At 45.3% G+C, this 14,387-nt stretch overlaps 1 protein-coding gene across 6 annotated transcripts in view; it reads right to left on the bottom strand.

Moving 5' to 3' along the window:
- Positions 1-14,387, bottom strand: part of CDK6 (cyclin dependent kinase 6) — a 237,500-nt gene that overhangs the window by 120,961 nt on the left and 102,152 nt on the right. The window lies entirely within an intron of this gene.

Here is a 14,387-nt window from a genome sequence, read left to right as displayed (position 1 = left end):
CTGTGTTAACGCTGGGGAGGGGCAGCAGGACGTGGTGAGAGGGGACCCTACTGTTTCACATTTAGTTCAGCAACCAAAATCCAGTGAATGGTAACTTAACCTGTGGTAACTATAATAACAAGAGTGCTTGATACTAAGCAGTCACTATGTGCCAAGCACTATTCGAAACAGCTTCTGTGTAGTAACTCACTTAAACCATACCACAATAGTGAGGTAAGTAACACCATTACTTCCATTTTACAAGTCAAGAAACATACACAAAAGCAGAACAGGTTAATTCGTCCAAACATGTAAAATGAGGCAAACCTTTTCATCTGTTTTCCCATTCGTAAAAGGGCAAAGTAACAAAACTTACTTCTTCAGATTAATGGGTGTGAGGTGTTTAGCACAGCAGTAAGCATTCAATACGTGACAGATGACTGCTATCATTACTAACCAGTGCAGTGGGCAGGGACATTCAGAAAATATACCAATACTAGATCTAAATTTTACGACTAATAAAATTAGATACAAGATTTAAAACTCAGAATCGGTATGTCAAAGTAGGAACTTAAGACATTAGCCACGATACCATGATCCTCTGAAATCTGGGGTTGATAATTATCTAAACAGTGTGTAAAAGGGAGGAGGAACTATTCTGTTCCCATGAAGGCTAGAAAAAACAAAAAGGCAGAATCATGGAGTTCTGAACCGGAAGGGGCTGGGATGGCCCTCAGGGAAGAACAATGCCTTCGTGTGTGGTTTTACGGCTTGGGTTCCTCCTTTAGAGCTGGGAGTTCTGTCTTCACCTCCTCACTTGTTCAAAATCAAAGCCTTAATTTTTCCATCTGTAAAATGGTAAAAATATCGTTTGCTTTCCAGAACGCCACGTTTAAATGGAAGTAATGTATGCAAAATGGGGATGCATTTCCGGCACAAACTTTTCAACAGATGGTAATTATTGCTGGGGGAGAGGGAAGGTCAGTGTGAACCGAGTACTAGGAGGGAGCGAGCAGTGACCCAGGAGGTCCTCTTTACTGGATATTCTGAACTGGGAGGGCCTGGTTTGTCAGTTTCCAAAGGTAAAAGCTGTGGAGGAAACCACTCTGGGGAGGGACGGCCCTGGAGACTCGAGCCCCACTGCGAGTGAAACGACCTGCAGTGAACACACAGTGTGTGAAAATGAAGCCCGGCACTCTAAAGAAAGTGCTCTTCTGCAGCGGCAAACGCGTCTTTATTGGAACCACATGCGCACAACTTGTAAGCGCTGGTTTTAAGCAGCATGACTAACCTAAAGTAATGTCACGCTGGCTCTTCATCTTTAGCTTCCTATACACAAAGCATCACCCATTTAAAACAGAATGGAGAATACACCTGCCTGGTTCATGCTGCAGTATTCAGAGAATGGAAGCAACCAATTAGAAGTAAAAAACTTTAAAAACCCGAACTAATTAATTAATAAAAAGGTCCATCAAAATTTATAAAAAGCCCTAACTACAGTGTAAAATAAGAACATGTGTACATTGTTATTTGTGTATTTATATAAGCACATACTGCCGTCTTAGTTGTAAAATTGATAAACATGTATATACATGTTTAATACAGAAGTTCTTAAGTTTTTGGAAATCTAGAGTAAAAAGAAAAATCATTCAAAATCCCACTGCTCAGAACACAAACTTCATGTTAAATAACAATTTTTTTTCTACTCTGTCTTAAAAAGATTACATGTATTATATGTATATGTTTAAATATTTTAATAAAAATTGTTATTATTCTTTATCATTATTTTGTGTCGCTTTTAAATTCATTGTGAATATTTTGCTCTTCAACGAAATTCTCCCATGGAATGTTTTTTACGCCATGTGATTTTTAATGGCTGTACGATTTTCTTCCCTGGGATATGCCATAATCATTTTTAAAAAAGATTTATTTGAAAGTCAGACTTATACAGAGAAAGGAGGAGGCAGAGAGAATGAGATAGAGAGAGAGGTCTTCCATCTGCTGGTTCATTCTTCAAATTGCTGTAATGGTTGGAGCTGCATCAATCCAAAGCCAGGAGCCAGGAGCTTTTTCCGGGTCTCGGGTCTCCCACACATGGGTACAGGGGCCCAAGCACTTGAGCCATCCTCTACTGCTTTCCCAGGCCATAGCAGAGAGCTGGATCGGAAGTGGAGCAGCCGGGATTTGAACAGGTGCCCACGTGGGATGCCAGCTCTACAGGCGGTGGCTTTACTCACTAAGCCCTGCTATAATCATTATCACTGGGTTTTGGTTGTGCTATTTTAGCACTTACACTACAGGTCTGGTTCTCGTTGTTGAAGGCTAGAACAGATTAAATTCACCTGTGAACATCATTTCAGCCCACAGGTGAAAAAGCATTAATCCACATGCCTGCAGTAACAGTGATTCCACAGCAATGATGCCTACAGAACTAAGTTGGTTCTATGCAGGAATTACCACTCTTTAGATTTTATTAGGCTGTTTTTGAAAACCTTTCCTTAGAAAACTGAGTTTCCTTTTAAGGCCAGAGTATCTAGATTCAACAGTGTTCTGAACCAGTGAGCTTTGAATCAATGACTTAAAAAGCAAAATCTTAACAGTGGGTATCTGGAATAGCGGTTAAGATGCCTGCATCCCACATCGAATGGGGTTCACTTCCTGGCTCTGGCTCTCAGTTTGTTTCCTGCAAATGCAGGCCCTGCTAGGCAGCAGGTGATGGCTCAGGTAGCTGAGTTCCTGCCAACTCCTCTGGAATGAGCTCTTGGCTCCCGTAATGCAGGCATCCCGTATCTGCACACCAGCTGAAGCTGCTCGGCTTTCCATGAAGCGCTCTGCTAATGCACCTAGAAAGGCAGCAGCAGATGGCCCAAGTACTCCAAAGGGCCCCTGCACCCTTGTGGGAGACCTGGACGGCGTTCTGGCTTTTTGGCTTCAGCCTTGTCCAGCTCCTGCCGCTATGGCCATTTGCGGAGTGACCCGACAAATGGAAGATTTATCTTCTATTCCTTTTGGTCACTCTGCATTTCAAATAAATAAAATAAATCCTTAAAGAAAAAAGGTCTTGTCCAAAATCTCATCAGTCAGTGATTCGAATGCCAGTTAGGCTGATGAACCCACGGACCTTTGATGAGCATGATTTGAGGAACACCCCTTAGTCTTTAACCATCATTTACTGGAATGCCTAATTTCAAAGGTGAAATAAATTCAGCTATGTTAGGAACCTTCGTTCCAAAGAATAATAATAATCAGCTTCAATCCAGAGAATGATAAGTGAACAAGCATTACACAAGGTAAGAAAAATAGCTTTCCTTCGGAATCACGTGAAGTGTTTTAATCAGGCATTTCAAAGGACTTTCTACTTAAGCCTATTATCTGTTCTATCTCAGTTTATAGGATTGCGAGAGACATACTTTAAATTAGCTCCTCGAGATTCTAATCTAAATTAATCTGTCCCATACAAGCCTCAAATATTTCACAGTAACCCTAGTGATGGGATGTAAAGAAATGTCAGATGCTGCCAAGTAAGGCTCTTTAAGTTAAACACAGTTTTAAAAGTGTCCCTTTTTACGTTACAAAGCACAGTTGTGTTATAAAAGGGCTGAATACCTCATCACAGGCAGGATAAGCAGTCACCTGGGCCTTTTCTGAAACATGTGGCCTGGAAGCACGTCTCAACAAGACATGCCAGCATGGAATGAAGTCTGACTCCTAGGGACTCTAGGTGGGGCTTTGTACCCAGCCAGATCCTCTCAAAAGAATCTGGACCTGTCTGAATACTTAGCAGTTGTTTCTTTGTAGATGTTTTTGAGCTCTGGCCTCTGGTTCCTTTAACATCAAAGCAAACAAGCACATTAAAAGGCTTCTCTACAGGGCAAAAAGATTTATCACTGTGCTCTGTTTTCTCTTGTTGGGAGAATGAGCTCCCATTTGCAGGTTCACTCCCCAACTGCCCACAGTGGCTTGGGCTACAATAGTGTTGAGCTGGGAGTTATGAAGTCAGTTCAGGCCTTCCACGAGGGTGGCAGAGACCCAACTATTTAAGCCATCACTACTGCCTCCCAGGGTCTGCATTAGCAGGAAGCTGGAATTGGGAGCTAGGGTTGGGAACCAAGGCAGTCTGATATGAGACACAGGCATTTTTTTTCAAACCAAAGATTCATTTTTCTGAAAGGCAGAGTTACAGACAGAAAGAAGATGTTATATTTTTTCTTCCATCTGCTGGTTCACTCCTCGAATAACTGCAATAGTCAGGGCTGGGCCAGGCCAAAGCCGAGAGCCTGGAACCCCACGCAGGTCTCCCACGTGTATGGCAGGGGCCATTCTCTGCTGCTTTCCCAGGCCCATTAGCGGGGAGCCGGATACGAAGTGAAGCAGCCAGGATGTGAACTGCGTTCATACGGAATACCAGACGCTGGCCCTGGACACAGGCATCTTAACCAAGATACCAAAAGCACCCAATTTATAACATACACTGAATCACAGAAATAACAGCTTTAAACAGGCAATTCCAGATATCTGGATCTATCAATCTAATCTCAGTGATACATTCACATCCTCAAAATCTTAGGATGAACAATTGTATATCACTGTTTATTTAAATATTCAAAACAAGACATATTCCACGTGTAAACAAGTATAATCTTTTATCCTTATAATTTATAAACCTCTCTCTTCAAATTTGTTGTTGTTGTTGTTGTTTTTTTTTTTTTTTTTTAAGATTTGAGGCCGGCACCGCAGCTCACTAGACTAATCCTCCACCTTGCAGCGCCGGCACACCGGGTTCCAGTCCCGGTCGGGGCGCCGGATTCTGTCCCGGTTGCCCTTCTTCCAGGCCAGCTCTCTGCTGTGGCCAGGGAGTGCAGTGGAGGATGGCCCAAGTACTTGGGCCCATGGACCCCTGGCCGCGGCGGCTATTGGAGGGTGAACCAATGGCAAAAGGAAGACCTTTCTCTCTCTCACTGTCCACTCTGCCTGTCAAAACAAAACAAAACAAAAAAAAATTGAAAGAGTTACAGTGAGACAGAGAGAGAGAGAGAATCTGTCATCCGTTGATCACTCCCTAAATGGCTGCAATGGAGGGGCTGGGCCAGGAGCTAGGAGCTTCTCCAGGGTCTCCCAAGTGAATGCAAGGGCCATCTTCCACTGCTTTCCCAGGCCATTAGCAGGAAGCTGGACTGCAAGTGGAGCAGCCAGGACACAAACTGGAGGCCACATGGGATATCAGCATCTGCAGGCAGTCTGCTACAATGCCGGCCTGTTACCTAAGTTTTCACAGAAATGTTGTCAGATGTCCGTATCATGGTTCGTCTCCTATGAAGGGTGTCAGAAGAGTCCTACAGTCTGAAACAGATCACGTATAACACAGCTCCTTTTTCAGTCACCTATAACATGTTGAATTATGGTCAGATACAGGAGAGGGGTGAAGGTTACCCGGTGCCTACACACAGACGGCAACAGTGAGTCACGAAGCAGAGGGCTGTCAAACACAATGAGGACCGGTCCCAGGACCCCATTCTGGTTATGATTGATACACAACTGTTCTTACTTCCAGCTGTGGTAAGTGAACAAAACATAATTTACTACGCTGGCTGTCTGAAGTGTGTGGTCCAGTACTCAGTGTGCTCCTATCAGACAGCTTACTGCCAGAACTTCTTCAGCTGTCAAAACTGAAAGTCCTCGCCCATTGAACAACTCCCTGTCTCCTTCTCCCCTCAGCCCCTGGAAACCACCAGTCTACCTTCTGCTGTTCTGAATCTGGATATTCTAGATACCTCACACACAGTGGAATCACACCACATGTCTTTGTGAGAGGTGCATTTCACTAAGTGTGTCACCATATTTTATCCATTCTGTCATGTGTCAAAAATTCCCTTCCTTTCAAGGCTGAATAATATTCCATCTCACAAAGGTGCTCCACTTGGTTTATGCATTCCTTCATCGAGGGACATGTGGGTTGTTTCTGCTTCTTAGGTTAATGTGAACCATGCTGCCATGAACACGTATGAACCATGATCTCTCTCTGACTCTGCTTTCAATTGTTTTAGATATAAACTCAGAGTGGAATTGCTAGATCTAGTCACAGAATCTTTTAAAACCACATTTCTCCTATAAAATGCGGTCTGTGACTAGTATATAAGCAATGAAACAATGGGTAAGAAAGCCACATCAAGGTCCTAGGGAGTCTGGTGGGCTCAGTCACTCCCCGGAGACTTCGCCTATTTCTTTCTGGACTCAGGGAGAATCAGCCTACATCAAGCTACCTGGATGCACACGTCTGCTACTCTACAACTAGCCACGGTTCCTGATGCCTTCGCTCGTCAAATCTCAACGTGCTCCAAAGACGTGCTCCAAAGAGGGCTTTCCCCCCATGTCTCTCTCCTCACTTTGGTCCTCAGCACATCAAAGAGGGCTTCATTTAAAAGCACCAAGGGCAAAACAAACATTCTGAGAAAGAGGGGTGTTAAAATGGATTCTGCTGACACTTTCAGACACCTGCAAAATTCTAGCTTGTGAATTTAAACCCAGCGATTAACCACAGAGCTTGGACAAAAGCTATGAGTTAGTTGACATGGTTTTCTGTTTTTATTGATTCTAAGGCAACTGGAAAAGACCTTAAAGAGTGGCTCTTGGTATAAATTTTACTAATCGAATATGTATTCTCAGGAGAGAAGGGAACGATTAGCCACTCATTTCTGGAAGTGATGATAATGCTGAGAAGGTAGAGAATCTGTCTCAACTAACTAGAAACTAAAAAACAAACGTACAAACAAAAACAACTCATTTCAAGCAAGCCTGACAGTGCAATGACTGAAGTGGAGAGCCTGAAAGAAAGAATCACTACCTCATCTTCGTGGCTATTAGCCCCCTCACTGTGCAAAGTCATCAGGAACTGAAACTACAGACATGCGATGTTAATTATAACTTCTTCAGAGCAGGATTCAAAGATCGACATTGCATAAATAAGAAAATATGAAGTACAAGTGCCTAGGTTGTTAGCTAATGACCCAAATGGTTACTGTTGCAGCCACACTGTTTTGTGATGCTTTTAAAAACACTTAATAATATATTGTGATTATTTCTCCATTCTCTAGAGGGAAATTATAACATTATGCTTAGGCAAAATACCTTCTTCATTTTCCCCATTCTCCCTCTCAATTCCCTCTTTTGAGAATTTTTCCCTCTGCCCTCCTTTCTATCTGAATGAGGTGATGTATTAGAGAAGCTGGTTTTCCAGCGCAGAATGTATTATCTGCCACTGTAGCAGACTCTGTTGGTTGCCAGTCATGAAGGACTGGTCCAAGCCAATCCAATCTCCATGTGTCGGAAACTGATCCAGGGATGGGCGTGAGGGGCAGACCTGTTAGGGAAAGTTTAGGGCTAGAGTTTTAGGAAGCATCAGCAGAAAGCTCTCTGCTGCATCCCCCCCCCCCCCGCCCCGTCCCCAGACCCCACCTAGGTCTTTCACAGAATGCTACTACTACTTGAGGATGTGAACTTGCTGCTATAGTGACTGTCCTGAAACTTCACAGGGGACATCACCTGCACACATACACAGGGATGGAGGGGCCGGCGTCGTGTGTAGTGGGTAAAACTGCTGTCTGCAAAACTGGCAGCGCACATGGCACAGTTGCATCCTGGTTGCTTCACTTCTGACTCAGCTCCCTGCTAGTGGTCTGGGAAAGCAGCAGGAAAATGGCTCAACTACATGGGCCCCCCAGTGCGAGATCCCTGCCATACACATGGGAGACCTGCGTGGAGTTCCAGGCTCCCGGTTTTGGCCTGGCCCAGTCCTGGCCATTGTGGTCATGTGGGGAGTGAACCAGTAGATCAAACATTTCTGTCTCTTCTTCTTTATATCTCTGCCTTTCAAATAATAAATACATCAATGATAATAACAACAACAATAATAATAGAAGGGGGTTGGAGTCTGTCTTTTTTTTATTATTATTATTATTTTTGACAGGCAGAGTAGACAGAGAGAGAGAGAGACAGAGAGAGAGAAAGGTCTTCCTTTTGCCATTGGTTCACCCTCCAATGGCCACCGTGGCCGGCGCCCTGCGGCCGGCGCACCGCGCTGATCTGATGGCAGGAGCCAGGTGCTTCTCCTGGTCTCTCATGGGGTGCAGGGCCCAAGCACTTGGGCCATCCTCCATTGCACTCCCGGGCCATAGCAGAGAGCTGGCCTGGAAGGGGGGGAACCGGGACAGAATCCGGTGCCCCGACTGGGACTAGAACCCGGTATGCCAGCGCCGCAAGGCGGAGGATTAGCCTGTTGAGCCGCAGTGCTGGCCTGGAGTCTGTCTTTGGTGACACCAATGACTCACCTCTGGCCCTTATTTAAAGCTACTGAATGTTCAGTAACTTGCAGTTCCACCAAGTGACTCTAATCAATCTAACCTCACCACCACTGCAGGGACTCAAGCCTACTGTGGACTTACCTTTCATTTGCATGCACCGTCCCTCCCCTCAGCCCCTGGGACCTGCTCCAACATTCTTGCTGCCCGTGATCTCTGCAGGTGGTTCTTTTCCCTCTGAGCCACGCACCTCCTCCCATCCATGCTCGGAACATCTCCTTCACTGCCTCCATTTGCTCACAACCCCCACCTTCTGCAGGGACTCTGGCTCCTCATCTACATCTCGCACTCCCTGTTTTCCTGCATTGCTTCCACATTACTACGATGCCCAGCTAACACTTCAGAGAACTTGGCCTTTTTAACGCAATTCCAGTATACACCATCCATGTAACACACTCAGATAGCTATTCTGCTTTATAAGTGGGACATTAGTAATACAGTTCTGGAACTACCTTTTTCACATCACCATGTGTACTGAACTCATTCACATGCAGATCTATTTCTAATACAGGCCTATTGGTCAGTTTTCAATGGTTGTATGCTAAAGGCTTCAAGCATTTGTTAAATTACCCACCAATTTTAAATGTCACTTTTATCATGTTCTAAATTAACTGAACTTGTTTCTGGGCTTTTGCTGTTTAAGTAGAGCACCTGTCTCCTTTAATTATTGAATATTCAGAATACATTTAAACATGAGATCGGGAAAGTTTCCCCTTTCTGTCCTTTATAAAAACTCCTGGGTATTCTTACATGCTACTATTCTGGACTGATTTTAGGATCACTTTACTGAGTTCCCATGCCCTATTTGCTATTGTTGCTGAAATAAAAAATATTAATAGATGAACTTCAGGGGAATGGGTACTTTTACAATTCAGTCTTTCCCTTTCAGAACACAGTGCAGTTCTTTCATGTGCTCAAGTCCTCTCTGGGGCCCTCAGTAAAGTGGTATCCTTTTCCCCTCCATGCAGTGCCTGTACCTCTGAGGCCCCCAAGAGTGGGCCTGGTCTTTATCCTCCCTCCAGTGCAAGACACCCAATGCTTCCCCCTGTTCCTTAGTTCTCAGAATCTTTTACTCCCTGGCAAGCTTAATCTTTTTCTTATGCGAATCAGAGCCTAGGGGCTGGTGCTGTGGCATAGCAAGTTGCAGTGCCAGCATCCCACATAGGCTCAAGTTCGAGTCCTAGCTGCTCCACTTCCAATCTGGCTCCTTGCTAATGGCCTGGGAAAGCAGCGCAAGATGGCCCAAGTGCTTGGGCCCCTGCGCCACCTGGGAGACTCGGAAGGAGCTCCTGGCTCCTGGCTTTGGCGTGATCCAGCCCTGGCCATTACAGTCATTTAGGGGAGTGAACCAGTGAATGGAAGACCCTACCCCCACCTCTCTAACTCTGCCTTTTATTCAAAATAAAATAAATCTTAAATTGATTACTGAGTAGTTCTTTAGTGAAAAGGCAATGATCCTGCATTGTGGTTTATCCACTAACAATTTACAGAATGCCTGTCAAGTGGAGGCACAAAATAAGTTTAAAAAATAAAAGGCTCCTCTTGGAAATTTATAACCTAAGTGAGCCTCTTGCACATGAGACATAAATTTCCATTTTTGAGGACACTGTGATTTAAAATAGAGGGTACCAGGGGTAGGAGTTTGGCATATGCCTGCATCCCATATTGAAGTGGCCTGGCTTTGAGTCCTGGCTCCGCTCCCAATTCCAGCTTCCTGCTAATGTGTATTCTGGGAAGAAGAAGATGGTTCAATTCCCTGGGTCCCTGACGCCCATGTGGGAGATCTGAATTAAGCTTCTGGCTCCTAGTTTCAGTTTAGCTCAGCCCCTGCTGCTGTGGGCATTTGGGAAATAAACAGCAGATGAGAGACTCATCTCTCTCTCTCTCTCTTTCTTTCAAATAAATAAAATGTATAAATAAGTAAATAAAAAGAAAGGGTACTGAGTTTTGAGCTAAAATCTCTGGTTCTGAATTTGTGTTTACCATTTATGTAATCTAAGGGAAGTGAACTGCAACCTTTGTAGGCCTTAACCTTAAAAAGGAGCAAGTTATGTAAGATGTTATGCCATTGATATTTAATTACTGGTATTATGGTTTTATATATTAAGTAAGATAGTATATACTTAAGCACTTTATGTATGATCAGGCACTTGCTACCATTTATTCAAAAGACCTGTGACACCCCTTCAATGGATGTGGCAACGCACTGAGCTAGGTCTGTGTTACACCTGAAGACCCAGTCCCGGGAAGCTCCTACTTTAACAGGGCAGAGAAGACATAAATATGCACCTACACAGCTCAGGTGGGTACACTGTTAAGCTCCAAGGAGGAAGTGGCAGCTGAGCTGACCTGAGAGGTAGACTAGCAGTAGGTTTGGTGTGAGGAAGCACCTGCCAGGGAAGACAAAACTAGCAGAGGCTTACAGGAAGGCAAGTGCTTAGGTATCTGGAGATCAGCAACAGCCCAAGCAAGACCCTGTTCATGTCTGTTTCCTCGGATCAACTTTCACCGGCCATCTTTTGAAGGCTCCGTTGCAACTTCAGGTCGTATACTGGGTGAGCGTGGGCCTGTTTGTTATTCAGCCTTTTGCTCTCTAGTATCCAGCCTTACTTTCCTCATCCACAAAATGGGGATCACACTTTCTTGTAGGGTGGCTGTGGGAACTAAAAACAACGTGTGACCCTCCCAGTTTGGGCCATGGGCACCTACTATCTTCAGCAACATTGCAAGTCCAGGTCTACCTGGTTTTCTCCCACCGTTCTTAACCCTCATTACTAATGTCAACACAACTGTTGTATGTATTATAGGATACAACCTCTAAAACATTTGTATTTCAAGTAAATCAAGTGCTATGCTGACTCTTCTTAATTCTCAAAGTCTAAGGATTGCCAGCACTTTAGGTCTGGAAGGGTTCTTAAGGATCATGTTGCTATTCACTGTACACATTACACGTCTCTGTAAATAACCAACGTTCAGATTTTTTCTATGGGGTCCTCCGACTGTTGAGATTCTCTTAAACTGTCCTTTGGGTGCCTTTATAGGACAATAACTGCATACACTATGAATGCAAATACAAAATGTTACTTAGAACAATCTATTCAGAAGCTACTTCTGAATAGGGAAAAACATAATAATGAATTTTCTTACATAATTTCCTCTGGTTGCTTTCCCGGCTTCACAGACACGCAGGAGCATTTGTGACACAATTTCCTTATGTTATCCATTAATGCTGAGCTGTGTGCATTCCAACCCCGAGAGGAGGAGAGGAGCAAATGAGGACTCTGCAAAGAACACTTCGCTTCATTTGGTCAAAAAATGGTCTTTACAAGGGTTTTTATTATGGGCCATAAAACACTGCTTACCACAATGTACCTCTTCCTTGAAACAGAAAGGAAACCCTTGCAGTGGTGAGAAGCTGAAAGCAAAACCCTGAAGGTCCTCGTGCCTCCTCCCCATAAACACATCTGTGAGCATGAGCGGCTCCGGCTACAGCGGCATGCACAGCTGTTTATGGGGACTCTGAAGAGGCACACGTCAACATTTTTCAGTTGGTGTTGCTGCAGGGACTGGATGTTGAAGCTGACTGCTAGGGTGAAGGCAGCTAATATGTTCCTAGGCAGAAGGCAACCATATGCTTCCCACTAATGGGCTCTTAGTCTCCAGGAGGAAGCAGCTTTGGCGGTCACATGCAGCTGGGGGAAGCATGGAGGCCGGCAGGAAAGGGGACCATTGGGCCAGGTGGACCCGAAGAACTCTCCACCAGGCTGGCCACGGAACGACTGCCTTACGAAGAAGAATTCCACAGGGCAGTGCTGAAGCTGGCACCACAACACAAGCTGTCCAGGGGCAAGACGGGCATCAGTATGGCTGGAAGCTCGGAGTCTTACGTGGTACAGGTGCATTTATGTAAGGCACGCCTCTAACATGGGAGGTTCTGGAACTTCTTGTTTTCTTAAACATGCCCCTCTGGCCTTCCAATCCTTTCTTGGCCTAATCGTCCCCTGCAGGCTTTCGGTATCATTCTTCTCCCAGGCACTGCAGAATCGTCCTCCCTCCACTTCTGCTTATACTAGTCTCCCAAGGACTCACCTCAGGAAGCCACCTGCCCAGCCCCATTCCTACAATTAAGACTGATGAGCGCCGGCACACCGGGTTCTAGTCCTGATGGGGCGCCGGATTCTGTCCCAGTTGCCCCCCTTCCAGGCCAGCTCTCTGCTATGGCCTGGGAGTGCAGTGGAGGATGGCCCAAGTGCTTGGGCCCTGCACCCCATGGGAGACCAGGAGAAGCACCTGGCTCCTGGCTCCGGATCAGTGCGGTGCGCCAGCCGCGGCGGCCATTGGAGGGTGAACCAACGGCAAAAGGAAGACCTTTCTCTCTGTCTCTCTCTCTCTCACTGTCCACTCTGCCTGTAAAAAAAAAAAAAAAAGACTGATGAGCAAAACCACCACCCCGAGAAACGGGGGGCTCACTCATCAGCTCTCCAACCAGCTCTGGGCTTTCAGTGTTCCCTTTTCTGTTGTCCTCCCTGGCTACCAGTGGTCACTTCTTTGGGTTCCCTGACTCTCTACTTTTACAATTATGCTTCTCAAAAGCATCTTAAACTCTAAATCCTGCCTCTACTTCCTCTCCCCCTCATCCCTTCCTGGCTTCCACACCTTGTCACATGCTGATGCCTCAGGTTTCAAAGCTCCCTGCTGTGTTTTCTGGAACCCTCCACAGTAACTGTCAAGCCAGTCTGTCCCACAATAAAAACAGTTCTTCAATGTCAGACATCAAAACCTTTAGCCTTTACGTCTTATCAATGGGACCACCATCTACCCTAATGGCTGATTCAGAAATCTAATGGCTATCTTGGAGTCTTTCTTTCCAACTACAAAGCAAATCTGAAACCCACATTCTAGTCATTAGTTCCTCAATCACATTTGAAATAAACCATCTTCTGCCATCTCCAGGGCCCTTGTTGTCACCAGCATCCCTTTGCCTGGATCTTTAGTGTTCCAACATAGGCAGCTCCTATGTTTAGATTTATGCATCGTTAACCTTTTCTCCATGGTGCTAACAGATCTTTCTGAAGTTTATGTCTGGAATCACACAGAAGTCCCCTCCTGCTCATAGTAAAACTTAGCTCACTATGTAAAGCACGTGGATGCTAGAGCCCTAACTGGTTCCATTTTCCCCCTCCCTGTTCCTACAGCCTGCTGGTGACAAGCTTTATTGCATCTCTCTCCTTTTGCAATGCTGTTCCCTTGCCCTGGAAAGCTCCCTCCATTATCCTAATACACATATCTTGTCTGCGTGGCTCCTTCCAGTTTGTCTTCCAGGTTTACAGGAAAGAAGTCCTGGCCAAATCCCAGGCGCTTGTCCTTCACATGAACAGGCTAAGCTGGGTGCTCTCAGTTCTGGTACAGAATTTATCCCACTTTACGCAACTGTAACATCTCCCTCCTAGATCAGAGCCCTTTGATATTAAGAGAGAAACTGGAAATGGGGGTTGGGGCGAGACAAAGGAGCATCCTAGGCAATTTATGGACATTGCCTTTCCCCCAGGTACTTCGCATATAACATTTTATTTAATTCTCACAGCAATCCCTTAAGCAAAACCATATGCATTGATACCCATTCTACTAGCTTTGTGTCATGGGCCAGTTCCTGTGGCAGGTGCTCCAGCAGGCTGGAGAACAACGGCAGCTGGCAGTGGAGGAAGGGAGGCTGCAAAGCAAGGCGCCTAACTCACAAGCCCACTCCACTGAAGCCTGGCCTTGTCCTGACCTTGTGCCCCAGGTGCACCTGGCGCTGCTTCAGCTCCTCAGGCCTCAGGCACTAAGTATGAGGGGAATGAATCAATGGTACCTTACAAAACTGTTATGAACTAGCAGTCGCACTTCTAGGAATTCAGCCTACAGAACCACCAGCACACATTTGTCCTGAGTCAATACAGAGCGGTTCAGTGGCATTTTGTTTGAAAGAGAAAAACAAAAACAAAAACACTAAATTAGCCACCAGCAGGAGAACAGTTAAATAAATGGACATGCCTACAAGCTGATACCAAGCAA

Source organism: Oryctolagus cuniculus, chromosome 16, assembly GCF_051225735.1.
Source record: "Oryctolagus cuniculus isolate XC-2025 breed Fujian yellow rabbit chromosome 16, ASM5122573v1, whole genome shotgun sequence".
NCBI classification, from domain to species: domain Eukaryota; kingdom Metazoa; phylum Chordata; class Mammalia; order Lagomorpha; family Leporidae; genus Oryctolagus; species Oryctolagus cuniculus.
This window is presented reverse-complemented; position numbering and strand designations above follow the sequence as displayed.